The sequence below is a fragment of the Xenopus laevis genome, chromosome 6L (assembly GCF_017654675.1).
Source record: "Xenopus laevis strain J_2021 chromosome 6L, Xenopus_laevis_v10.1, whole genome shotgun sequence".
NCBI classification, from domain to species: domain Eukaryota; kingdom Metazoa; phylum Chordata; class Amphibia; order Anura; family Pipidae; genus Xenopus; species Xenopus laevis.
Genome location: NC_054381.1, coordinates 151,869,336 through 151,895,879, shown reverse-complemented (window position 1 = coordinate 151,895,879; position 26,544 = coordinate 151,869,336).

Genomic DNA, 26,544 nt, shown 5'->3' with positions numbered 1-26,544 from the left:
GGGGTTTTACAGAGAACCAAGGTCACATGGTATGCTGCACCCACAAGTGATCCGATGGTTGGCATGGGGGTTCAGTGGTTGATGCCCAGGTCCAGGTCTGATTACAACCAGGGCACTATCTGCAAGGAATACACGTTACTCTTGTCTGATTCCCCCTACACCCAAAAATATGCAGGCAAGTAAATGTGCTGTTTATAAGGATGTAAATATGTAAATATGTTGAGGATAAAAATAATGATACGTCTACCTAGGGTTAGTTATAAAGGGCATTTTCCCTGACTCTAAGGCTGCCACATTGGGCGGGTAGGCGATGGCAAGGGGTGGTTCAGTGATGGCAGAACGTGGTCCCTAATTGGTCATATTGTCCATCAACCACAGGGTCGGACTGGGCTGACGGGACACTGGGGCCCACTGCTGACCCACACACGCTCCCCTGATGAGAACTGCAGGTGTTGGCGTGCCCCCTACCCCCCAATTGCAGATGCAAGGAGGTAGTGTTAGGTATGTTCGTGTGCAGCAGGGGGAGGGGGTGCAATTTAGAGGAGGTAAAGCTCAGGAATGGGGTGGGGGACCCCGGGCAACAGTCCCAGTGGACTACAGATACCCCAGTCTAACACTGATCAATAAGGGCATGGTTTTAAGACTTCTGATATCTGGGCAGGCAGTTTTGAAACAGAAAGTTCATGGTAAAACCGGTCGTTGCAGTTGACAGGGGGAGAGTTAAAAGAAGAAGGAAGAGAGATTTGGGACCTTTTTTTCCATGCGCAGCTCCAATTCTATTCATTAAATGGGGGGCGGGGGATTAAGTTGACTTTGAGGTTGGGAGTTAGTAGCAAGTCACATAGCAATGGGATGATCACCTCGGTGGGGGGGAGGGGGAGTCAGTAATAGAGGTACAAAGTGTGGGGTATGACTGGGGTCAAAGTGATGGAAGGGGTTTTGTGGAAGGGGCGTCTCATACTTTATTATAACTGCAGACTTCTGCGGCTACCAGAGGTTACAGGGAAATTATTAATTTTAGAAATCTTTGTTACAGTGGTATAACTAGATGTTACTGGGCCCCACAGCAAATCAATTTTAGGGCCCCCAACATATCCAGAGTTTGTCCTGTTTTGTTGAAATTGCTCATTAATTACGGCCTCATGGGGCCCCTATACTTCCTGTGTCCCCCTGCAGCCGCAGAATCTGCTTCTTCTGTAGTTACGCCCCTGCTTTGTTGTATGGCTTTTAATTGCGCTTACATGTTGCTTATGTTCTTATATTTGATGTTTAGTTCCAGCACTGAGAAATAGCAGCTGGTCAGCACTACAATGTGGGTTGTCACAATCTCGTTCTTTATTTTTCATTACATACGTAAGAGATTCAGGCGCTCTCTTGCACCCCTTAAGGTAGAGTCCTGCGCGGAACCAATGTCTAAGACCTGGACTGGACCCGAATCCGTAGCCCGTAGCCCGAACCGGAACGCGCATATTTACCCACTTTGATCCGCTACCCAACCCAGACCCGCAACTGCCTTATCCACAACCCGACCCGCAACCTGCCGACCACCATCAAACATGAAGAGATGGTGCTGCAAACCGGAAGTGACATCATCAAAAGTGGGTGGGGACAGAAAAACATTTTGCCCAACCCGCTGCATCACTCTACCTTAAGGTGGCCATAAACTTAAAGATCCACTGTTTGGTGAGGTCACCTTGAGGTGGGTAATATCGGGCTGTTCCAATCATAGGCCCTAGGGCCCAACGATCGGATCACAATGCGAGGACTGCATCAGTGAACCAATGAGGTCCTTTATCTGACCGTATTTTTAAACCTGCACAATCGACATCTGGTCAATTTTCTGCCAGATATTGGCTGGCAGAAGCCCATTGGAGGGCCTCATACACTGGCCAATAAACTTCTGACTTGGTCTGTCAGCAGTTGTTAGCGGCCCGTGTATGATCACCTTTAGTCAGGGCTGGACTGGGCCGGCGAGACACTGGGAAAAAATCTGGTGGGCCCCTGGCTCTTGTGGGCCCATGCCGGCCCAGATCCGCACCCAGACCTGCCATTCCTGCTGCTCCTTCCTGCCCAAGAATCATAGTGTACATGCGCCTGTGCAAGCATGCACACACGGCGGCAGAGGGGGGCCCTGGACAGCATCCCGTTGGGCCCTGGGCCCCCCAGTCAGACCCTGCCTTTAGGGCACTTGTGTACGGGTCCCAGTAAATGATCTCTGGCATATTTGTATGTGTTTAGAAGTTGCTTGCAGTGACTTTAAGAAGCACAACCACAAATGTGGCATTTAGAAGCAGAGCTCCAGTATCCAAGTTCAAATGTTTAATATATTCATGTGTGCAAGTCAGAAAGCGCACTCATTAGAGCTGTAGTTCTGCCATACATGACATCGATCAGCATCGCTGCACCAACCTTGCTATTTTTTTTTTTCTTTTTTGCAACCTTCTGAAAGCAACATAATGATCTGCAATCAAACACAAAGCCTCGATCTACTGAGCAATCCACAGTCAACAAATTAAGAAAAATCCCTTTTCTCTGCAAGGCACTCGGCGTGCTATGTTCCCCGCACAGGAAAAAATAAATTGTAAGCCGTTTGTATTCCAAAGAAAACAAATATATTTAAAATGAAATCATTGTGACATCAAGCCATTGAATGCCGCCTGGATTTCAAAAGCTGATGTTGATTTTAATAAAGAAACATCGTTGCCCCCAATGCCGCTCCTTCCTCCGCTGTCAACCTAAAAACCCCAAACAGCAGCTCTCTCATTAAATTTTAACAGGAACCTTTGAAATGGAGAAAGGCGAAGTATCTGACTTTGCCACCCACCAAATTCCGTTTTAGGAGTCAAGAGGATTTTAGTATTTCTGTATCAGTACGGTAAGGGCTGATTAGGGCAAGTGGAGTTGTGTATAGCAAATGGGATTCAGTGTGCCGTTCCTTTGACTTATTCTGCGGAGGAGACGAGCCAATATGGAGGTGTTTATGGATGCAGCGTAACCGTTCTGTGACTGTTTGAATCTCCCCAGGGGGAGAGGGTTCAGAGAACAAGGGAGCTAAAGAATTAATATTAGGACTGGGAATACAGTGCGTCCTTTCCCCCATCCAAACGAGAGAGAAGAGGCCATGTTTAGCCATAGGATGCACACACATTGATATGCACGTGCTTGGAGCAGATCCGATGTGCGGAATGCTAATGAGAGTGCTAAAGTGTGTTTGCACTGGCTGATTTACAAATGATACTCTGGCAAAGGGAGCAATTGATATTCACCTCCCTAATATATGCAGCGTTGAGTTTAGTGGGGGCTCTCTCAATTCTCTCCAAACACAGTCCAATTAGGGTTGCCTCCTGGCCGGTATTTTACCAGCCTGGCCGGTAAAAATGAAGCTTGATCCCAATGTTATTAATAGGGGAAATGCATAAAAATTTAGGCCGGCAGTTTTTTCAAGATAAGGTGGCAATCCTATATCCAATATGCAGTCTGCCTGGCAGTGAAATGCTGTTGTGTTGGTTGGCATTGTCCCCTTTCCCTCCCCACTGTCTCTAGCTGCACAAAGTGTTAAAATATTAGAAGTCTGCTCAAAATTCTATCCCCGAATCCCCACCGAGTGGCTCTAATTTTAAGGCAATGCAAGGTATATTTTTCGAATGTAAGCTGTTTGTAAACACTTGCTCATTAATAATAATAATCGCTCCTCTGGGAAAAAAATCATCAGTAGTAAATTTGCCCCATGGTGTCTATGTGAAATATGGAACGGTGCGTAACACTATAACAAAGAACCATGGGGACAATTTTCTGAGACTCCAGAGCACAACGTGATTCCAGATGGGGCAGAATCTTTAACTACTGTGCTTTGGGCCCCCCACAGAAAACTACTATAACACAGAGGGATTCCTACCCAGCACCCAGCTTGATTATATTGTTTAAAGGAGAACTAAATCCTGATAATGAATTTAGCTAAAAATGCCATATTTTATATACTGAATTTATTGCACCAGCCTAAAGTTTCAGCTTGTCAATAGCGGCAATAATCCAGGACTTTAAATTTGTCACAGGGGGTCACCATCTTGGAAAGTGTCTGTGACACTCACATGCTCAGTGGGCTCTGATTGGCTGTTGAGAAGCTAAGCTTAGGGCTCGTCACTAATTATCCAGCAGAAAATGAGCTTCCCCTGTATTATAAGCTGATGCTACAGGTTTGCTGATTATTAAATTCTGATGCTAATTGCACTGGTTTCTGTGCTGCCATGTAGTAATTATCTGTATCAATTACTAATCAGCCTTATATTGTGACATTTCTATTCTATGTGTACTGTACATTGTGAGTGGGTCCCTAAGCTCAGTAAGTGACAGCAGCACAGAGCATGTGCAGTGAATCAGCAGAAAAGAAGATGGGGAGCTACTGGGGCATCTTTGGAGACACAGATCTTTACTGCTAAAGGGCTGTGGTTGCCTTGGGCTGGTACAGAAGCACAAAACATAATGTATAACATTCCTAGCTACTTCTTTAGTTAGGCTTTAGTTCTCCTTTAAGTCTGTGTTTTTCCTTGGAGGATCAACATTTGGTCAGCCCCCCCTTTAGCTCATAATGAGAGTATGGATACAGAAAAAATATTGGTGCCAAAGTTCAAATAATACCCAAGTATCAATTTTAAACTGGAAAAATACTCTGCCATATTAAACTTTCGCAAAATACAACACTCCAGGTAGAAGTGAGTGGTTCTTGAGAGGTTCTGCACATTTTAATTTAGTATGAGAAGTCCAACTGGTATTTACTTTCCAGGTCATGGCCTAACAAAAGTCAGCCTTGGTCTCTAAGTTAACCTTATGAATGCGTCATACGTTATTTATATCTTTACAGCTTATGCTTAGCACCTCAATCCCAATGCTGTTAATGAAGCGCTTATCCTGTCTGCAGTCGGGATTGACCCGATGTTTGTCTGCTTATAAGACGGTTTCTTTCAATATTCTAAAAGTATTCTTTCCATGAATACAACCAAGCGTAGGATGTTTCTACCAATGGTCTCCAGTATTCTCCCTCTACCAATAGTATGGTACTGGAGGATGTGAATGCAAAATGTCTTTCCAATTCAATATGGCCTTTGAAAAGGAAGAGTTTGGAGGGGTTTTGATTATCATTATAGACACTGTAATGGAAATACAATACACTATATGGCCAAAGGTATCTGGTTGCTAGGGTCCAAATTATCCTAGCAACCATGCCTTGATTTGATTGGAACTGGAATATGAATAGGAGAGGACAGTGTCGGACTGGCCCGGCGGGACACCGGGAAAAAATCCGGTGGGCCCGACCCTCATGAGCCCCCGCCGGGCCAGTCCCATTTTTCCAATATTGGGATTTACTAAAAAAAATGTGTCACAGTAGGGGAGCGGGGGGTGGAGGGGGGCCCTGGAACAGTAGTCCGGTGGGCCACGACCCCCCCAGTCCGATCCTGGGAGAGGATCTGAATAGAAAGATAAGTATATAATGTAGCAATAATAATACATTTTGTAGCATTACAAATCATTTGTTTTTAGATTTGATTCAGTGACCCCCACTTGAAAGCGAGAAATAGAAGAAAAATAATAATAATAATTAAATAATAATTAAAAAAACTATAAATAAATAATGAAGTTGCTCATAATTGGCCATCCTATAACATATTAAAAGTTAACTTAAAGGTGAACCACCCCTTCAAATAACCAAAATTCCAATAATTAGATGGACGCTACACCTATTTTAGCCCAGGAGTGCAAGTTATGCACCTTTTTACCCACAAAGCATCTCTTTAAAGTCTATTAAAAAAAAGGCAAACCTACATTGACAAAATGGCAGCAACCGATGAAATCGGTGATGTTGTAGTTTTCGCTCACAAAAATGTAACACTCCTTTAATGAAATGAAATATAAAGCTGGTGCCCTCGAGTCCCCGTATTAGAAAGTGAAATTAGTTCAACGTCGATGTGCCCGGCTTCACGGGAATTAAAATGAAAACACGAACGTCTAGTAAGAATAGCAAATTAGCGTGAGAAAATGAAAGACGCTGATGCATGACAGCCACAGGGCAGCGGCAAAAATATGCGAGTCTGTACATCAATAATCTCATCCAAAACCATGTTACTCTCCCCTGACATCTTGTTCCAATTGGTGGAGGGTTTGTTTCCCTTAACGCACAAGTAGAACAACTCATTAATAGATAACAAGGTTCCATGGGTCGGATCCAATGCTACATTCTATGGTACATGCTTCCAATTTACTGCCATTTCCTTTTGCCCCAGTCATACATGGAAACATATTGCTCCAGTTTCATATCTCATTAACCTCGTTATAAATATTCATACCAAGCCAACAAAGGGGCGATAGTAGAAATCAATGCCGGCAATGCAGGAATGGGTTGGTCGGGCCATTGTTTACTGAAGGCATGGACCAGTGCATGAACGCATTTAATTGTCAACCTTTGGAGTCACCTTCCCTTGAGCTATTATGCAGAGGGTACGGGTTGCTGGGTCTGTATTTATATGTACAATATGGGAAAGGTAATTTCATTGAGATTGAACACTTCAGAGGTCTAAGATTAAACACAGCCATTGTGCCTTCATCATGGTTCTATGTTTGCAGCTGAGGGACACTTTTATCTGGGGCAAACGGTTACAGTGTGATCTTTAGAGGAGCAACTAGCAGCACAGTCAATTTACTTGGTCGGAAAATATAGAAATATTTCAAAGAACTCCTTTTCATACAAGTCTAGGGTTGACGTTTTGAATCCCAAAATGAAGCCTCTAAATAATTGCCTGTTGGGACGACAATAGAAGAGACAATAGAAGAGATCTCTGATCATAGGATGATCGAAACCAACCCAGGGTCGGACTGGGGGGATACCGGGAAAAAACTCGGTGAGCCCCAGCCCTCATGGGCCTCCGCCGGGCCAGACCCCCTTTCCCGATCTCCCGATCATGTAGGCAGAACATGCACACTGAACCAGAAACCTTTATTTTTGGTGATAGTCTCCCTTTCAAATTAACAAGGAATCTTTTCTTTAAAGGGTGATTCACCTTGAAGTGGACTTTTAGTATGTTATAGAATGGCCAATTCTAAGCAACTTTTCAATTGTTCGGCATTATTTATTTTTTTATGAATTATTTGCTTTCTTCTTGAGGGGGCCCTTCTAAAAATGTAAGGCTACAAATGTATTGTTATTGCTACTTTTTATAACTTATCTTTCTATCGAGGCCTCTCCTATTCATATTCCAGTCTTGGTCATCATGATTTTTATGGTTTAGATTTTATTCCTAAAGTACACTGTTTACACTGCAAAAAATTCACTCTACAATATAAAATTTAATTCCTGAACCAGCAAGTGTATTTTTTAGTTGTAATATCGGTGTGTAGGTGCCTCTCAGGTCATTTTGCCTGGTCATGTGCTTTCAGAAAGAGCCAGCACTTTAGGATGGAACTGCTTTCTAGCATATTGTTGTTTCTCCTACTTAATGTAACTGAATGTGTCTCAGTGGGACCTGGACTTTACTATTGCTGTATAGAGTACTGTTCTTAGATCTACCAGGCAGCTGTTATCTTGTGTTAGGGAGCTGATATCTGGTTATCTTACCATTGTTCTGTTGTTAGGCTGCTGGGGGGGGGTGATATCACTCAAATTTTCAGCATAGCAGTAAAAAGTGACTGAAGTTTATCAAAGCACAAGTCACATGACTGGGCAGCTGGGAAACTGACAATATATCTAGCCTAAATTATAGAATATGCATATTCACAGAAGTCTGATGATGTGGTTGAGGATGGAGCCTGTACAATGGTCCTATGCCTACAAAATAATAATGCACTGGTTCGACCCAAACCCTCCCTCTGCCAACCCAGACCCTGCCCAACCTGCTGTGCCAGCATTACTTATATACCCCCACCCAACCGTCCTATCTTTGGTGTCACCTGAAGGGCAGGGTATAAATGCAACACGACAGATGGCTGAAGGGGGAGATCCATTAGTGCGGGGGCTCTTAAATCCACCCTACTGCTTCCCAGTCCCTATAAATAATACTACACCATACATATGTGCTCAGGGTTGGACTGGGCCGGCGGGACACTGGGAAAAAACCCAATGGGCCCCGCTGGCTCAGACCTGAACCCCTCCGGCATTCCCCTAGGCCACTGATCTCCCCCGACACGCTGAAGGTAGGATTAATTAATGCACACTTGGGCGAGGGTGGAGGACAAGTGGGGGAACCCAGGGGAGGCCGCCCCAGTGGTCCCTGCACCCACCAATCCAACCCTGTGTGTGCTCAATATACCATTTACTCTTCAAGTTCTCTGTCTTCTCCTTTGGACCCTAGTTTTCTCCTACTTTTAAATGTACTTGTCTTGTGCTCCCCCTACTTTTCTTCTCTTCCCTTCTCCTCTTCCTCAACCAATTTCACTTTTTTTCTTACCCATTTCAACTCATTGGGCTCATCTTTCATACAAACAGAAAGGACGGCATATTATTGCCCATGTAGTACAATTCCTGTAGTATCAATAGAGGTGCATTGTGCATCTCAATAAAGCAACTACCCGCCCTCACACGGGATCATTGCTGCACCCGTTAACCTAATTTCCTAGCTCTGATGGTCACAACAATTTGAAACCTGTTCATCCCTAATCCTCTTTTTTCTCTTTTGGATCTATTTGTGGTATCGCTTCAGCCATTAACCTAATTTAGCAGCTTTACATTAAATTAACGGCGTGTGACAAGCAAGCAACTGATTTGGGCCTAATGTTTTTTTCCACCTTGATCACATTAACTAAGAAGTTAAGAGAAGATGAAACAGCTCTGACTTCCTTTCTCTTTCCATTTCCTCATTGGTGCAAAGGGCCAAAGATTCAGAGCAAGTGTAAAATACTGAGAATCTTCAGCTGCGCTTTCATCAGATGCAAATCTCCCTGACAACTGCATCGACATTGGAATTAATTGAGAACATGGTAATTGCCATTGAAATTGCACTTTGCTCACTACACCTGTAATTGTAAATGACCCCTTAAAAGTCTTGGCTAAGTGACTCTTATTTCCTCTGCTGATTTGGGACGGGAGTGACAAATTGTCATATAAATATCAACAATTATGCCACTTATGTGATAGATATGATGTATATATATGATATTTTAATTATTTGTAAAGAGTGATAGAATTAATTACTCAATACCTATTTATTAGTGAGACAAAAGAAACAGGGGAGAATATACTTAGTAGATTGCCTTAAAGGGGAACTCCACAAAAACATAACTTAAGCTTTTTGAAAGTAAATATAATTTCAAGCAACTTTGCAATATACATCAATTAAAAAATATGCAGACTTTTCATGATTTTTAATGGTTTCTGACAGTTCCCTAAGCCTAGCCCCCTGCACTCCTGCTGGTCTTTCTGACTACTTTGCTGAGCTGACTGACTACTGTTACTTTGTATCAACAGCCAGTTGTCCTCAGCCTGCATCCTCCAAACCCCGCAATTCCCTGAATGTAATTCTTGCTGGCATGCGAGCAAAAAAAAAAAAAACTGGAATATTCTGTTGTGTATTTCTAACAAGCTAGTGTTCAAGAAAAAAAGTTTCACAGAATTTTTTTTTCTGGTGCACACTTTTTTGTCTCACCACCTCGAAAATTAGTAAATAAGAATATTAATGGAACAATATGATTCTTGCTGGCATGTGAGCAAAAAACCGAGTCAGGAATATTATGTTGCGTTTTTCTTAAAGGGGAATCCCACACAAACATTCATGTGACTTGTGCTCTGATAAACTTCAATCACTCTTTACTGCTGTACTGCAAGTTGGAGTGATATCATCCCCCTCCCTTCCCCGCCCCCCAGCAGCCAAACAAAAGAACAATGGGAAGGTAACCAGATAACAGCTCCCTAACACAAGATAACAGCTGCCTGGTAGATCTAAGAACAACACTCAATAGTAAAATCCAGGTCCCACTGAGACTCCTTCAGTTACATTAAGAAGGAAAAACAGCAGCCTGCCAGAAAGCATTTCTCTCCTAAAGTGCAGGCACAAGTCACATGACCAGGGGCTGCTGGGAAATTGACGAAATGTCTAACCCCATGTCAGATTTCAAAATTGAATATAAAAAAATCTGTTTTCTCTTTTGAGAAATGGATTTCAGTGCAGAATTCTGCTGGAGTATCACTATTAACTGATGCGTTTTGAAAAAAACATGTTTTCCGATGACAGGATCCCGTTAAGCTTTTTGAAAAGTAAATATAATTTCAAGCAACTTCGCAATATACTTCAATTAAAAAATCTGCAGACTTTTCATGATTTTTAATGGTTTGGAACAGTTCCCTAAGCCTAGCGCCCTGCTCTCCTGCTCATCTGTCTGACTACTTTGCTGAGCTGTCTGACCACTGTTACTTTGTATCAGCAGCCATCTGTCCTTAGACTACATCCTCCAAACCCCACAATTCCTTGCACATGTGATTTTAATAGGGAAAGGAAGATCATAGTGCAATGCATTGTGGGTTATGTAGTTCCTGCATGCTGTCTGTAAGCTGTGGCAGGGCCGGAACTAGGAGTAGGCAGAGTAGGCATGTGCCTAGGGCGCAAATCTGAGGGGGCGCCAAGCACGTACCTGCTCTTTCGCCTACCCCATGTCCGGTCCTGTGTCTCCCTGGCTGCCACTGGTAATTTGCGTTTAAATGCGCATGTTTAACTTCGCGCATGTGGGCTGGCGTGTACTTTCGCGCATGCGCGATTGAGCACACACTAAGCCAGCGCCGTGGCCGGCCAGGTTGCCTAGGGCACCTGGCCGGATTGGCCCGGCTCTGAGCTGTGGATTAGTTGTTACAATTTGTAACATCAGTGTTTACTCCCTCCTTCCCTGCCATGATTTCAAATGATGCAGAAAGAGATAAACTGTTAAACAGCTGGATTTCAAAAAGAAAATGGCATTTGTTCATACTTTTTTAAAGAAACAGGTAATTGTGATGGGTATATTAGGGGTTTCTGTGTTATGTGGTCTGCAGTTCCCCTTTAATCAACACTTATACAGTGAATATTAAACCATTTTACTAACACTGGTTACAATGGCACCAACTTGAGTTTTGTATTAGCATGAGATTTGTTGTAGTAATGAATTTGCTGCTGTAGATATTTCTTGAATCTTTGGCTGAATGGCTTATACATTAATGTTTTGTATGTATATTTTTATTTTTATTGCACTACTTATGCATCACTGTACAGCATAACAATAAATGAACTGTACAAACAGCAAAGCTACAGTCATAAATGCAAATAAATACAAAATACAGTTTCAGCTTTAAGTTAACTTTTAGTATGATATAGAGAGTGATATTCTGAGACAATTTGCAGTTGGTTTTCATTTTTTATTATTTGTGTTATTTAGCTTTTTATTCTGCAGCTCTTCAGTTTGCAGTTTTAACTGTCTGGTTGCTAGGGCATGAATTACCCTAGCAACCATGCATTGATTTGAATAAGAGACTGGAATATGAACAGGAGACGTCTGAATAGAAAGATGAGTAATTAAAAAGTAACACTAACAATAAGGGGCCCATTCACTAAGTTCGAGTGAAGGAATAGAATAAAAAATACTTCGAATTTCGAAGTGTTTTTTTGGCTACTTCAACCATCGACTACGACTTCGAATCGAATGACTTGAACTAAAAATCGTTCGACTATTCGACCATTCGATAGTCGAAGTACTGTCTCTTTAAGAAAACACTTCGACCCCCTAGTTCGCCACCTAAAAGATAGGTTTTCCAAGTTTTTCTGATCGAAGGATAATCCTTCGATCGATGGATTAAAATCCTTCGAATCATTCGATTCAAAGGATTTAATTGTTCGATCGAACAATTATTCCTTCGATCATTCAATCGAACGAATTGTGCAAAATCCTTCGACTTCGATATTCGAAGTCGAAAGATTTTAATTCGCCCTCGATTTAATTAACCCTCGATATTCGACCCTTAATACATCTGCCCCTAAATGTGTAGTCTTACAGAGCATTTGTTTTGTTTAGATAGGGTCAGTGACCCCTATTTGAAACCTGGAAAGAGTCAGAAGAAGAAAGCAAATAATTCAAAAACTATAAAGTTCTACCAACTTTGTGTACTCTCTATGCACCAGGGGTGACTGGCCCCAACACCTCTTGCATTTCAAAGCCAACATCTTGTGGTTTCTTCAGAAACGACACCATCTAGTTTACATTGTATTCTCACATAATAGTGTATACATTGTGTATACTTTATGATTGAGCCAATAGCGGTAACAAAATATGGACGCCTATTGGAAACTCCACTCAAATAACGTCTAATTGGCCCCTCCTCCTTTAAATATTTCTTGTTTGTCTGAAGAAATTCAGCCAATGATTAAGTGTCTCTTGGTGACATGAAACGCACAAGGCTTCTGTTTTTATACATGTACAATAAAACGTATTTATTATTGAAACTTTGGGCTCCTGGATTCTACTCTTTGGTTTTCCGGATTGGTGCAATTACAGGGTAATAAATATGAGTATATTATCATCTGTAGTGATGGGCGAATTTATTCGGCAGGCGCGAATTTGCGGCGAATTTGCGCGATTCGCCGCCAGCGAATAAATTTGTGAAACGCCTGCGAAAATTCGCGTCAAAAACGGGCGCCGGCGTCAAAAACGAGACGCCGGCGCAATTTCGCGAATTTTTCGCCGTTTCGCGAATTTCGCGCGAAATTCGCTAATTTTTCGGCGAAGTGAAACGGCGCAAATTCGCCCATCACTAATCATCTGCCATTTACAGTTGACACTGCAATATAAGTGGCAGTTGCCAGTTCGGGTGTTATGCGAGTGCATATGAATATTTATATATATATCTGTCCCTTCGTTATCAGCTATGACTGTATTTATGGCTTCAGCCAAAAAACTCTGCTCTGGTACAATGGGGTGGAAAATTTAATGGCGTAACATCTTGTTCTTAAAGGAGAAGGAACGGTTAAAACGAAGTAAGCCTTATCAGAAAGGTCCATCTAAATATACCAGTAATCCCCCAAAGTAATGCTGCTCTGAGTCCTCTGTCAAAAGAAACACTGCATTTCTTTCCTTCTATTGTGTAAACATGGGCTTCTGCATCAGACTTCCTGCCTTCAGCTTAAACCTCATTGCCCTGGGCAAGAGCATGCTCAGTTTGCTCCTCTCCCCCCACCCCTCCCTTCTCTGCTGTAATCTGAGCCCAGAGCAGGGAGAGACTCAGGCAGGAAGTGATGTCACACCATGTTAATACTGCAGCTCCTATCCTAAACAAACAGAGAGTTTCTAGAGCTTTTTACTCAGGTATAGTAAAACATTCTACAGAATAAATATAGCATTCTAGCTTGCACTATTGTAACTAATCTATTGGCAATAAAATGCCTCCGTAGCTTTCCTTCTCCTATAAATCCCATGAGATTTCACACAAGCAAAACGACAACCAACATCACCACCTGAACTTTATTCCTGGTGAGCCATTGGCATCAGTTTTGCGTGCATTCTGCAGAACTTTCATTTGGACAATTCTTGTTATGTTGCCACGGCAAACTGAGCAAATAGCGAGGAACAATGCTTCAGATGCGGAGGCTGGAGTTAATTCTCTGCCGCTGATGCACAAGTGCCATGTGTATACAAGCCAATGCTGTGCAGAGATGTATTTCCATCATAATGCAGAACAGGCCCAGCTGCTCTTGAGACGGTTGGTAACTATTTCAGTTATTATGAGCCGCACCGAAACAGCTGAGAACATAAGTACAAAGGTCTCAGCGGCGGCAGCAGCGAAGGAGTCACATTTGTTCCAGCGAAGCTTTCAAACCTCCAATAAACCCAGACACATTCCTATTTTTCACCGTGCGCTTGTTCCAGACACAGATGTTGAGGTATATTGCTTCCCCGGAGAAGGCAGATTGCTAGCTCAGTCTCCAGTCGATTCCATTGTTCTCCATGTATCCTCGTTTACTTTAATTTATTCATGGTAAAGTTCAGGTGCATGGACATCGATGGAAAGTGTAATTTGCTACAGCTGCAGAGCCCAGAGCATGGTCATTTAGGAACGTGATATCCTGTAATGTTAATGACAGTGCACATAATGTTATTATTGGGTACAATGGAGTTATTCTCTGTATATTTTGTACAAAATTTATACAAATACTTTATAATAGGGCCAGAACTAAGGCTAGGCACACACGTATCTAGTAATTACAAAATCCAGACAGGGCTTTTAAATGATTGGTGCGGTGATCACAGGGCCATCAGGGGGGCACAGGGAGTACAAGTGTACCTGGCCAGGCCCCCCTCGGCAGTGCCGAAGCCGTGCCACCCTTCCGAAGTCGCAAACAGCCAAAATGCGGAAGTGGCGAAAAAGCCGTAAAGCCAAAGTCCCACAGCGGCAAAAAGACCCAAAGGGGAGAAATAGCCCAAATAGCCGAAGTCCTGCAGCGTCAAAAAGACTCAAAGTCATGAAAACAGCCGAAATTGAAGTCCTGAAGCGGCAAAAAGACCCAAAGTCATAATTGGAGGTGAAGTTGAAGTCCTAAGGGTAGGGACACACTGGGCGATTTGGGGAGATTTAGTCGCCTGGCGACTAATCGCAGCGACTTTTCTCCCCGAATGCTTCCCTTCGCTCTGCGCCTGGCTAAAATGAAAAATCGCCTGTGCTAATCACACGCGGCGATTCGTTTTCCGAAGTCGTCCGAAGTTGCCTCACGAGGAAACTTCGGGCGACTTCGGAAAACGAATCGCCGCGTGTGATTAGCGCAGGCGATTTTTCATTTTAGCCAGGCGCAGAGCGAGGGGAAGCATTCGGGGAAGATTGGTCGTGGAAAGTTCCGGCGATTAGTCGCCAGGCGACTAAATCTCCCCAAATCGCCCAGTGTGTCCCAGCCCTAAAGCCACAAGTTCAATTCTACTGAACACCAATGTTTGTTTTTTTATTTTTTTATCCCCTTGGCCACCAATGTATTATTTTAATATTTTATAGGCCCCCTGACACCAATGTTTTTTTTTAAAATATTCTCTGGGCACCAATTTTGTTTTTAACTTGTAAGGGGGGCCCTGGCTCCAATGTTTTTTTTTTTTTAAATATTCTTTGGGGTCCCAATTTTTTTTTTTACTTGTAAGGGGGGCCTTGGCAGCAAAGTTATATTTAAACTTATAGGGGGCCCCTGGCACCACAGTGCCTCCCTGCTAGTGATGGGCAAATCTGTCCCATCTTGCTTCTCTGAACAATTTGTGAAAACTCCGACAATTCGCAAAACGCATTGAAGTCAATAGGCATCAAAATTATTTCGACGCGTGACAATTTTTGACATGAGCGACACTTTTTATATGCAAGACTATTTTGTCCAAATGCATTAAAGTCAATGGGCGTCCCAATAATTTTGACGTGTTAATTTTCTATGCGAGTGCCGATTTTGACGCGCAACAACTTTTTTTGTGGAGCCAGTTTTTACACCGGTGAATTTTTGACGCAGTTTCGAGAGAACATTTGCAGGCGGTGAAATGCAAAAGTTCTCTGCAAGTCCATGCCTGGTGAATTTATTCGCCCATCACTACTCCCTGCCCCTATTTCAGGCTCTGGGTGAGAGAGAAGGAACATTTGCTCCCTGGCTCCGGCCACAACATTTTAAAACAGGAGCAGACAGAGGTGGAAAAGCTTGTCACTCCCCCTGCTCGTCACTCACATGGTCCAGGGCAGCACTGCCTAGAGTAACCTTAAAGGTTGGCCCGGCTTTATATATATATATATATATATATATATATATATATATATATATATATATATATATATATATATATATATATATATATATATATATATATATATATATATATATATATATATATATATATATTTATTTAATATACTAACTTTTTCCCCCAGCACCCCTAATTAGCAATAATCATTGAACATTTAGAAAATGAAAGCAACGATTGAATCTATTGTACATGGCATGGTGGCAAACAATGGTCCTCTGGGAGGAGACAGAAGTTGGTCATGATCCTAGAGATATTCCCTGGGCCAGTGCAAAGATGAGCACCAGCCCTGAGTCCAAGGTTAGCAATTGTATTCACTTGGTGGTGCAGTGAATGACCTTCACATACAGGAAAAAAATACTTCTGCAGCACTATGTTGCAAAAAGTAAAAACTTGAATTTATTAGTTCAAACAACCAGGCAATGTTTCGGGCTAACTCTTGCCCTATCTCAAGAGGTGCTGCAGCGGTATTTTTTTCCTATATGTCTATGCAAACCCCTGGAAAGGGTTTCCAGACTGCTTTGCACCCAACCTACAAAGGTTAAATAAGGTGGTTGAAGCACACACAGTATTGTCTAGTTTTAATGACCTTCACATAACATCAAACTTGCACTACCCTACACTCTATCACCAGCAAACCCTACTCAGGAATCTTAAGTTGTCCAGGTGTGCTACAATAGAATTTATTAAGGAATCTTCACAGGGATCCTTGAGACCAATGAAAGTTTAACTTCCCAGTCTTTTCTATCACTGGAAAAGTCACCTGAATCTGACTGTACCACATGGGACTGACCTACAGGAGCTAACATCAATCCTGGTGGGTCTGATGGAAACTATAGTGGTCCTTGTTCCTTGCCCTCTACTTACTAGGACACACCTCTAATCTTAGGGATGTTTAACAATTTTGTAAATTGCAGAGAAGAAATTTATAAATAATAATACATTTTTTTGCAGGAAAAACCTTGATCAATCAACCATTATGTGTTCTTTACTGATGAACCACAAAGCAAGGTTATAGTGATTCACGTTGATAAAAGACTACTATGAAGCCAGGAATAAGTTAATCATGTATATCTAATGATAAGCCTCTATTAAGTGAATAATGATTAATGGGTAACCCTCATAATAAGTGAATCTCACACTGCTACAAGTAAAGTAATGTCTAGCTCAGAAATGACTATTTATTGCTTGAGTGAGGCCACCTCATTAATGCAGAGTCAAGTGATTGAGGAAAATAAAGTGTCCAGTTCTAGTGTGATTTATGGCATAACCGTACTGCTGTTCCTATGAATTGATGCTTCTACAGACACTTCTACCAAGTCAGAAACCATTACTCGGTGCTCTTGTGACAGCTAAATGAACTGTTCTTCCAGTAAGTGGGACAAGTGCACTATGCTGTGAATCAGATTTTCTAGTTCCTTTGCTGCTCTTTAGCACTTTCGACAAACCTGTAAGGATTCCCAGATAGGAGCCTATGTGCTGAATAACTTCAAGCAGGCTCATTTATCAACACTGGGCAAATTTGCTCATGGGCAGTTACCCATTGCAACCAATCAGTGATTAGCTTTTTAAAGCCAGCTGCAACAATGAATGTAGCAATTTGATTGGTTGCCATGGGTTACTGCCCATGGGCATGGGCCCAGTGTTGATAAATGACCCCCAATGGTGTTTATTAAACTAAATGTGCACAGACCTTCGCAGAAAGAATTAGAGGGCAGCAAAAACAAGTCCAGGCAGGCAGACAAACAGACGAGGGACAGGCCAAAGGTCGGGACTGGCAGAGTTCATCAAAAAGAGGTTGAGGTCAATACCAGGAGATCCAAAAATCAGGGAGCAGAGATGAAACAGAGCAGGGAAACAAGGCAGGAATAATACAAGATTTGCCAGAATATTTCAGGAAAAGGAGAACAGGATCAAGAACATGATCAGGATATCATGAGACTTGGAGTCAGCAGAAGGGCCAATAATCCAGCCCTCAGATGGATAGAGGGGGTGTACTTGCAGAAACTGACATGAAGGCATCAAAACCAAAGGCATCTTGTCAAAGTTAGGGTGTCACCATACTGCCTCCTGTGGCTGAAGAAGGAGGTGCAGTGCCTGCAACACAACAGGTCCCTGGTTTGAAACCAGTCAGTTCCTCACAAAATCATTCACACTCCTTTATCATGTTTTTGATCTGAGTACAGTCACACCAACTGCTTACATCCAGAATTTGATCAAACTGTTGGGAATATTCACTCCAACTGCCTTAAAGATCTGGAGAACATTTTCCTTGCTCGGTTATTGTAAGAGTTCTGGGAACTCAAATCAAATCAGTTCCCTCTCCTTTTTGTTTTAAGGATTTCCATCCTTGCCCAGTGTTTCCCAACACTATTGGTTTAAAGGAAGTGTTTCCAAGAGAAAAACAAGTTGCCAAAGAGACTGTCCAGTGTTTTAGAAAGGGATGCCTCCCTCAACTACATATAATGCCAAGAATGTAAAAATATATAAACAAAGTTTCCTTAACACTGCAGATAATTACATTCATCCATTTGCCATTTGTTTATTGGAGGCTTTAGCAAGTTTACTTGAGATGTCAGGTGGGTACAAAAGGTAACTTCCTCAACAAAACTTCCATGTCTGATTTAAGCTTATTTATTAATAAAAAAAACTTGATCATGAAAAAACACGATAAAATTCGATTGAGTTTTTGCCTGAACACCCCCTATTAAGTTCTTATTTTTTTGGGCTAAACACACAGAAGACCACGACAACTTCAAATTGACATAGGTGCCTCTCCCTTTGACTTAGACAGGACCTCGACAGGTCTGAGATGGCTGATTTTCAGATTCAGGCTTTTTGCAGCAACGGGGGATACTAAATATTGAAAAATTCAAATTTCTTTTTCCTTGAAAAATTTGAGTTATACCCTAAAAAGCCAGATAATTTTGAGGTTTAATAAATAATCCCTTTCAGACCTTAAAGAATGATACCCCTCAATAGCTTGGGATTTTTCATATCTCATATCTACATGGAAGGCATTATGTCCACACAGTGATGCGCATATTCCATCACAGAAAACAGACAACTCAATAGACTGTTTTTTCCAATCGGCCGCAACACGACCTTCTACCTCTCTTTATACAAAATCTTAAAAGCTTCACTACTGGACAAGGATTTCGAGGCATGGGAAATGGTTACATCAAAAATGACCTACCTTGCATTTTAAATCTCTGTCACTCCTTAATCCCAGTCATTTCCATGTTACTGTACGTTTTTTAATATAACATGTAGGTGTTATTTCTCCCCGAGTTATGCAAAAAAGTGGGCTGGTCCAATTTCGACACCTGTCGAAAGTGTGGGGTCTTAAAAAGTAGATAATAACCACTGTCTATGGTCCTGCCCATTGGGACACGATTGCATCCTATGGCAAAACCATGTTACATATCCATATACATCCCAGACCTCTCTGGACAATTTTTGGAGATACAGCAAAAGTCCCAAAGGCAGATAAGAAATTAGCAAACATTGTTTCTGCAGTCAGTAAAAAAATGAAGAGGATAATATCTTCCTGTACAAACTCCTTAGTGACGGATGGATGTAGTTGAGATCTTGGGGAGGGAAGCCCCAGAGAAGATTAACTCTGGTTGGAGGAGAGCTCATATAAGTTAAATTCAGGGTACAATGACTAAATAGAGGAGGGTGTAGCTAGTACCCTGGTTGAGAAATCAGCTAAGCCTACAGACTTGACTGCATAGATTATTGATCTCCAACCAGTGGCTTGCAAGCAACATGTTGCTCACCAACTCCTTAAAGGAGAAGGAAACCTAGTCGGCGCAAAAACACTCCCCCCTCCCGTGTGTTGCCCACCCTCCCTTCCCCCCCCTGGTCTACCCGTCATGCTGGGCAAATGCCCCTAACTTGTTACTTACCCTTCTGCGCAGGTCCAGTCTACGGAGTTCACCGACGCCATCTTCTTCCAAGTGATCTTCTTCCTGCTTTGACATTTGCATTTGCCCAGCAGGACGGGTAGGCCAGGGGGGAGGCGGGAGGGTGGGCAACACACGGGAGGGGGGGAGGGTTTTTGCGCCGACTAGGTTTCCTTCTCCTTTAAATGTTACACCCGGTGGTTTCAAAGCAGGTGCTTATTTTTTAATTCCTAGTTTGAAGGCAAGTTTTAATTGCCTAAAAACAACAAGTGTCCTATCAACCAGAGACTCCTGTAGGCTTCCAGTCCACTTAGGTGCTACCAAAACCCATATTTGACACCCCCAGAAACTTTTTGTATGCTCGTGTTTCTCTCCAACGTTATTTTACATTTGAATGTGGCTCATGGGGAATAAAGTTTGGGGATCCCAAGGAGGTGTCTTATCTTGAGGAAACCTAAGTGTCGGCTCTATAACCAAAGAGCTGCTGTGTATGTTGTAGCTATTTAATCCAGAACTTTAAATCTAAATGGTTTTAATTACCTATTAGGTTAATAAATGGTTTTCTAATTTCGTTAGGAGCCTCTGGCACTCATAAATGATTTCACCATAATGGATTGTGCATGTTTCCTTCCAATACCCTCAAAGACTCATCCTTGAATGCAGGATACCTGGAGTATAATTCACGATCTGCCTGGGGTAAGATAAGTCTTCAACTAGAACGTAAGATATTGTTAATGCCCCTCCTACCAACTCTAATAACCTAGAAATAGACAGGGCAGACGCACCACTATTCTACAGCTCAGCAGCACTGATGACTCTCAGCACAATATCTCTGTTATAAATGATATTAAACTTTCTGGTTCGCTAAGTGTCTGCCTTGAAATAAAAACATTTTGCCAGCAATGAGCAGACTGATTAGGTCTTGCATATCACCCCTTTGGAAATGGCTGCTGGTCTGCTCAGCAAATTGAAAAGCAGAAACCTCAGCACAGCTTCTGCCGAGCTAGTTATCTCTGTAATGGCCTTGTGGGAATGATGTGTGTCGGAAAATGTATCATAAATCCATATCAGAGCTGCTTCTCCTTCCAACTCTGTTTACTTAAAATGTGCACATTCCTGAGAAAACTGTAGAAAAACCACTGTGACGGCTTAATCAGGGAATAAATGTGTTGCTGTTTTCCACCCGGAGAGCTTGATCTTCAGGCTCAGGTTAAGAAAAATATGAAATATTCTTCAATCTGTGTGGTGTCATATACTCTTTTTAATTAGCGGCTGCTATTGCTAGGAAAGGTCTTGTGCAAAACTTAGAGGCGGCGACAATGTTATACGGCAGTTTTAGGAAAACCTTTTAAATTCCCCAGTGTTCTTCCACTGCCTTGGGCCCTGCTGAAGTGTCTTCCCTAATGGAACTATTAAAAGTTGAGTATTCGTTTCCATTTGATTTATTTCTCCATACACCTTGTGATGATGGTATATCTGTCAGTTTTAGCCCTGATCTCACTGTCAGTCTGGCCACACACTCCTTATCACCTCCCACAGGCCACATATTGTGTTGACATCCAAGGGGTATCGTATGGCATCACTGTTGCAGTGGAGTAAAATAGGCAATCTGTTGGGGGGCTGTGGCTGGTTTGATATTTGCCTGGAAGGTATAGTTGCCTAGAAGTAGACTCCCTATACACATGGTTAAATTTCAGGAACAATTCCTTTTCCTTCTCTTTTTGTGGTCTGTGATTCAGGGCAGTTGCAATCTTTCTGGGCTCCCATTATGACTGGACTCCCAACTGCCCCCCCCCCATTGGTAGCCCTGCTTGTCCATGCTAATGCATTTCACCTATGGTTGGCTCATAAATGAAAATATCATATTTGAAGTCTTCAGCTTCTTGTCCACTGTTAACGGTCTGTTACTGCTTTGGGCAGTCACCATTCTGTTCTATGGGGAGTTACAGTATTGGCAGTAGAGCAAAAAGCTGAAATTTAACAAAAAAGCCAGCTATTTTGTTCTACTTTGAAAACCGAAGAAGAAGGAAGAGGGTCGCTCCGTGGTGCTCTCTAGAAGAACCCTAGGCCAGTGCAGGTTTCTGCTGATAGGAGCACTCGTTCTGGGGTGTCAGGAAAGTAAATATTGAGACAATCATTTGGATAGGTCTGGAGCCCAAAATCTGACTTCCCATGCCAACAGTGTGGGTGTAAGTTGATAGGATAAACAGCGCCAGATTTGTTTGCCGGCCGCCCCTAGGCTGCGCGGTCCGACCAGACGGCCGCGTGGTCCTAGCGCCCGCCTACACTTCCCCTTCCCCCTTTTTCGCCGGTGCAGCTGGTGTAATTGAATGGGGATGCACACGTCCCCATAATGCGGCTGGGCGGCATGCCGCCCCTATTTTTTGCCGCCCTAGGCCCGGGCCTATGTGGCCTCGCCACAAATCCGGGCCTGAGGATAAAAATTGTGCATTAAATGCATGCCGTATTTGAAAGTAGCGAAAAAGTTGAATATCTGCTCAGCTAAATTTGGCCTTTAGTTGCTCTAGGGATGCAAGACAACCCTCAACCTGTAAGTCGTCAAGATGCCTAATACCTTGTTGTGGCCGGTAATGGAAATCTACTAATTGTGTCATATGAGACAAGATAGAGACAGGATGGAGTCTCTCCATAAGGGCGTTTTACCAGACATTTTTGACAGTGGGACTTTCTGTTTTATTCACAGGTAAAAGTCATTCTCAGTATATTCTTCTTTAAACAGAACAAAAGCACCGCAGAGTCAGAATAATATGCTAAAAAAGTCAAAATTTATTATAAATCCATTAAAAATTACAGCAGAATTTTGACTTTTTTAACATATTATGCTGGCTCTGCGGTGCTCCATTCCTATACATTGATTTTGCCCTGGATTGCCGTTCGGGATATCGGTCTGGACGTTGCAGAACGCAGAAGCTTGGCTGTGTACCAGTAAGTGCTCCCACTATCACTTTGTCTTTAAACAGAACAGCCTGGTTCTCTGGCAGTGTGCCTATAGTGGTCTCCAGCTGAGCAGGTTACTCCATAAAAAACAGTTTGGCTTTCATCAGGACTAAGGAGATGAATCCAAATGCATATTTTTCATGGCAAAGAGCGGAGCGGAGAGCTCCAGCCACTCACTAACACAGAGGGGTGATATAACTTAGCTCTTTGGCTTTCCTAGTCAATGTTAAGTCTCCAAACTCCTAAATATTCAGCTGCCCCTCTATTAAAGTGACAAATACATTGGAGAAGCCCTTTCTGCAGATTCAGGGTAGACTTCTCTTAGCTTTGAGACCTATTCTGAGTATGTGCAGAAGGGTATGATCCAATCTTGTATCTACTACATTAAAGGAGAAGGAAAGCTACAGAGGCATTTCATTGCTAATAGATTAGCTGCAATAGTGCAAGCTAGAATGCTATATTTATTCTGTAGAATGTTTTACCTTACCTGTAGAATGTTTTACCATACCTGTTTGTTTAGGATAGCAGCTGCCATATTAGCTTGATGTGACATCACTTCCTGCCTGAGTCTCTCAATGCTCACTCATAGCTCTAAACTCAGATTACAGCAGAGAAGGTGGGGGGAGGGGTAGAGGAGCAAACTGAGCATGCTCACGCCTGGGGAAAGGAAGTTTAAGCTGAAAACAGGAAGTCTGATACAGAAGCCCATGAGTACACAATAGAAGGACTCAGAGCAGCATTACTTTGAGGGTTTACTGGTATATTTAGTTGGACCTTTCTGATAAGGGTTACTTTGTTTTAATCTTTCCTTCTCCTTTAAAAAGAGGGGACTTTGAATATTATGGAGTGAGGAGCGGGATACATATTGGTTATATTGTTTTAAGAGTCATACAGCATCCATACTAAGCATTGCTAAGCAAAGTATAGTTTATTCTTATTGAGGCATTTTTTCTGCCAATATCAGTATCATGTATTTGCAGCTGTACCCTGGTGCCAATCTCACAAATCATGTTCCTGTTGTCAAGAAATTCCAATCCTACAGATTGCCAGCTCTGTGGGGCAATTTCACCTTCCAATCACAATCACTGCAGGTCTGGCGTTTCCCGTGGAGAGCAAACACTTTCATTTTATGCCATAGCATGAGAGCTGTTCGGGAAATAAGATCTGAGAAATACTTTTAAAAAACAATATCAATGACAAAAATTGTCATTTTGGCAATTATTTTATGATCAGTGGCGCAACTATAGAGGAAGCAGAACAACCCACAGTAGCAGGGGGACCCGGAGAACAGGGAGGACCTGACTGCTTCCTGTATTGCTAATAAAACACCCCTCCTCCCAAGCTGGTCTCTTACCTGTGGCTAGGAAAGGGGACGCAAGTCGAGCGTGAGAGGGTGGAGTCAGGGCAGGGGGCGGGGTGTGGGCTGGGCAGGCGGGAAGTGGGCGGGTCGATGGGGATCTGTGTGCGCCAGGCTGTGCATTGTTTTTTTTGTGCAAGATAGCAACTTTCTCAAGTTTCATTGCATACAGTGGAAACTACAACGTTTTAAAAAAATCTGCTATGGTTTCTAAATATCTGGTTTTATGTAATTATTCGATTTCTAAAATATATATTTTATCAGAGCATTTCTGTAACAGAAATCAGCACAGATCAGCAGCATGGCTTTCTAATTTAAATTTAAAAACGGAAAACAAAATAATGATCTTTAGAGAGGTAACAGATTGCAAATTTTAATTACACTTTTTGGCCATGAAAAAAAAAAGCTGCTAAAAATCTGAAGCTGAAAATACTCCATCTCAAACTTGTCATGGAGAAGCCCTGAAGCTATTTCTTGATCAGTGATCAGTGCAGGATAAAGTTGAGGTTTTCATCCGATAATCCAAAAACGCAGAGTTTTCTCAGCGGCAAGTTGAGTTTTTGGAGTGTCAATCGTCAATAATTTTTTTGCTCTGAGTTTTTAGAGAACAATTATTGGGGGGGGAGTTTGTGAAGGTCGACTTTGTTTTAATAAAAAAATTTGAGTTTTAGTAAATAACTCTCTAAAACTACCAATGTCAATGCACTAAAAATACAAATACCTCCAAAACCTCTAAAAATTTTAGTTTTTCAGACAATGCCTAGAGAAAACAAAATCCGAATTGATGTAAAATGGTCCAATAGGATCAGTGCAGTTTTCATTGACTTCTATAAGACCTTAGTAATTTTTACCCGGTGACGTTTTCGTGGTTTTTACACTGTGGAAGCCTGCCTTGTGGTTCTGCTGCTCTGCCCAGCTGACTGATACTAGGGTGCGCGCGGCACGTACTTCCTGTTTTTATAGGCTCTGGCGCTGCCTGATGACGTCAATTTGCCGCGAAGTTCAAGTATTAAAAGGGGCCTCTGACCTAAACCCATTGCCTGTTATAGAATCATTTCTGGTGATTTCCTGGTGTTTCTGAGCCTGTATTCTGTCTGATTCTGATACCTGTTGTGACCCCTGCCTGACTTGTGACGATTCTGACTTCCGAAATCCTGACCCTGCCTGGTACTAACTTCGCTTATTCCGTATCCCTTCAAATTGATCTCCTGGTTTGACCCATGCCTGCCTGACTCCATTTGTACTCTGCCTGCCCCGACCCGGCCTGATCTGACTTTGCTTTCTGTCTACGTCTTGTACCGCGACCTTCTGCCCAAAAGACTTTGCATTACTGTCTTGTTCCTTGGCTCATTCAGAATCAGAACCTTTCGCTTGGCACCTCTTAATAAGACCTGGCGGCATCCGATTAGCCGAGGGCTCATCCCGAGGTGAAAGGCGGCTGTTAAAGGCAGAAGCAAGAGCCGAGAACAGGGTGCTTAGCATTGGTTCTGAATTTAGGGTGCCGGCCGTGACATACACTTAATAAATCTCAAATTTTTAGAGCTTTTAAAAAATGGGAAAACCACTTATTTTTAGAGATTCGTGAAAAAATCTAAATTTGATTGTTAGTAAATGGTCCCCTAAGTATGTTATAGAATTTAATTTGGCCTTCATTTTTTCTTTTTCGTGGTTTTTTAATTATTTGCCTTCTCCTTCTGACTCTTTCCACTTTTCAAATGGGGGTCACTGACCCCATCTAAAAACAAATGCTCTGTATGGCTAAAAATGCCCTCTCCTATCCATATTCCAGTCTCTTATTCAAATTCAAATCAGTGCATGGCTGCAGGTTAATTTGGACCCTAGCAACCAGATTGCTGAAATTACAAACTGGCAAGCTGCTCAATAAAAAGCTAAATAAGTAAAAAACAAATAATAAAAAATTAAAATGAAAAATAATTGCAAATTATCTCAGAATATCACTCTCTACATCATACTTAGGGCGTTATGTACTAAACTCTGAATGCAAAAATCATGAAAAATTTGTGATTTTTTTTATTAAATTGGACTTTTCAAAAATCACAATTTTTTTCTGAATTCATTAAATCCTCGAAGATGGAAAAGTCTGAATCTGAAAATCCGGCATCTCAGACTTATCATTGTTGCATATAAGTCAATGGGAGAAGTCCCAAGATTTTCTGATGTGCGCTGGGTTTTGTGCAATACCCAGAGTTTTCAGGTGAAAATTCTGCAAAAAATCGTGAAAATCAGAAAAAAAATTGAAAATTTGATTTTTTCCTGCAAAGTTAATGTTCGGGAAAATAGAATAATAAATAAGCGTAAAAAACCCGAGTGGATCTGATCAGAATTTGTAGCAGAAAATATTAAGATAAATTCAGACTTTGATAAATAACCCCCTAAAAGTTTAAATAAAGGCGAAAATTTTATAATTAGAGAGTTATCACATTGGAAATTTTAACTGCACATTGCTCATTTGTTCACGGTGGCCGAAAGTACAGTCAAAACTGCAACATTTTGCCATTGTTTTAAAATATGTTATTCTCCGAAAATTAGAACATTTCAGTAATAGAA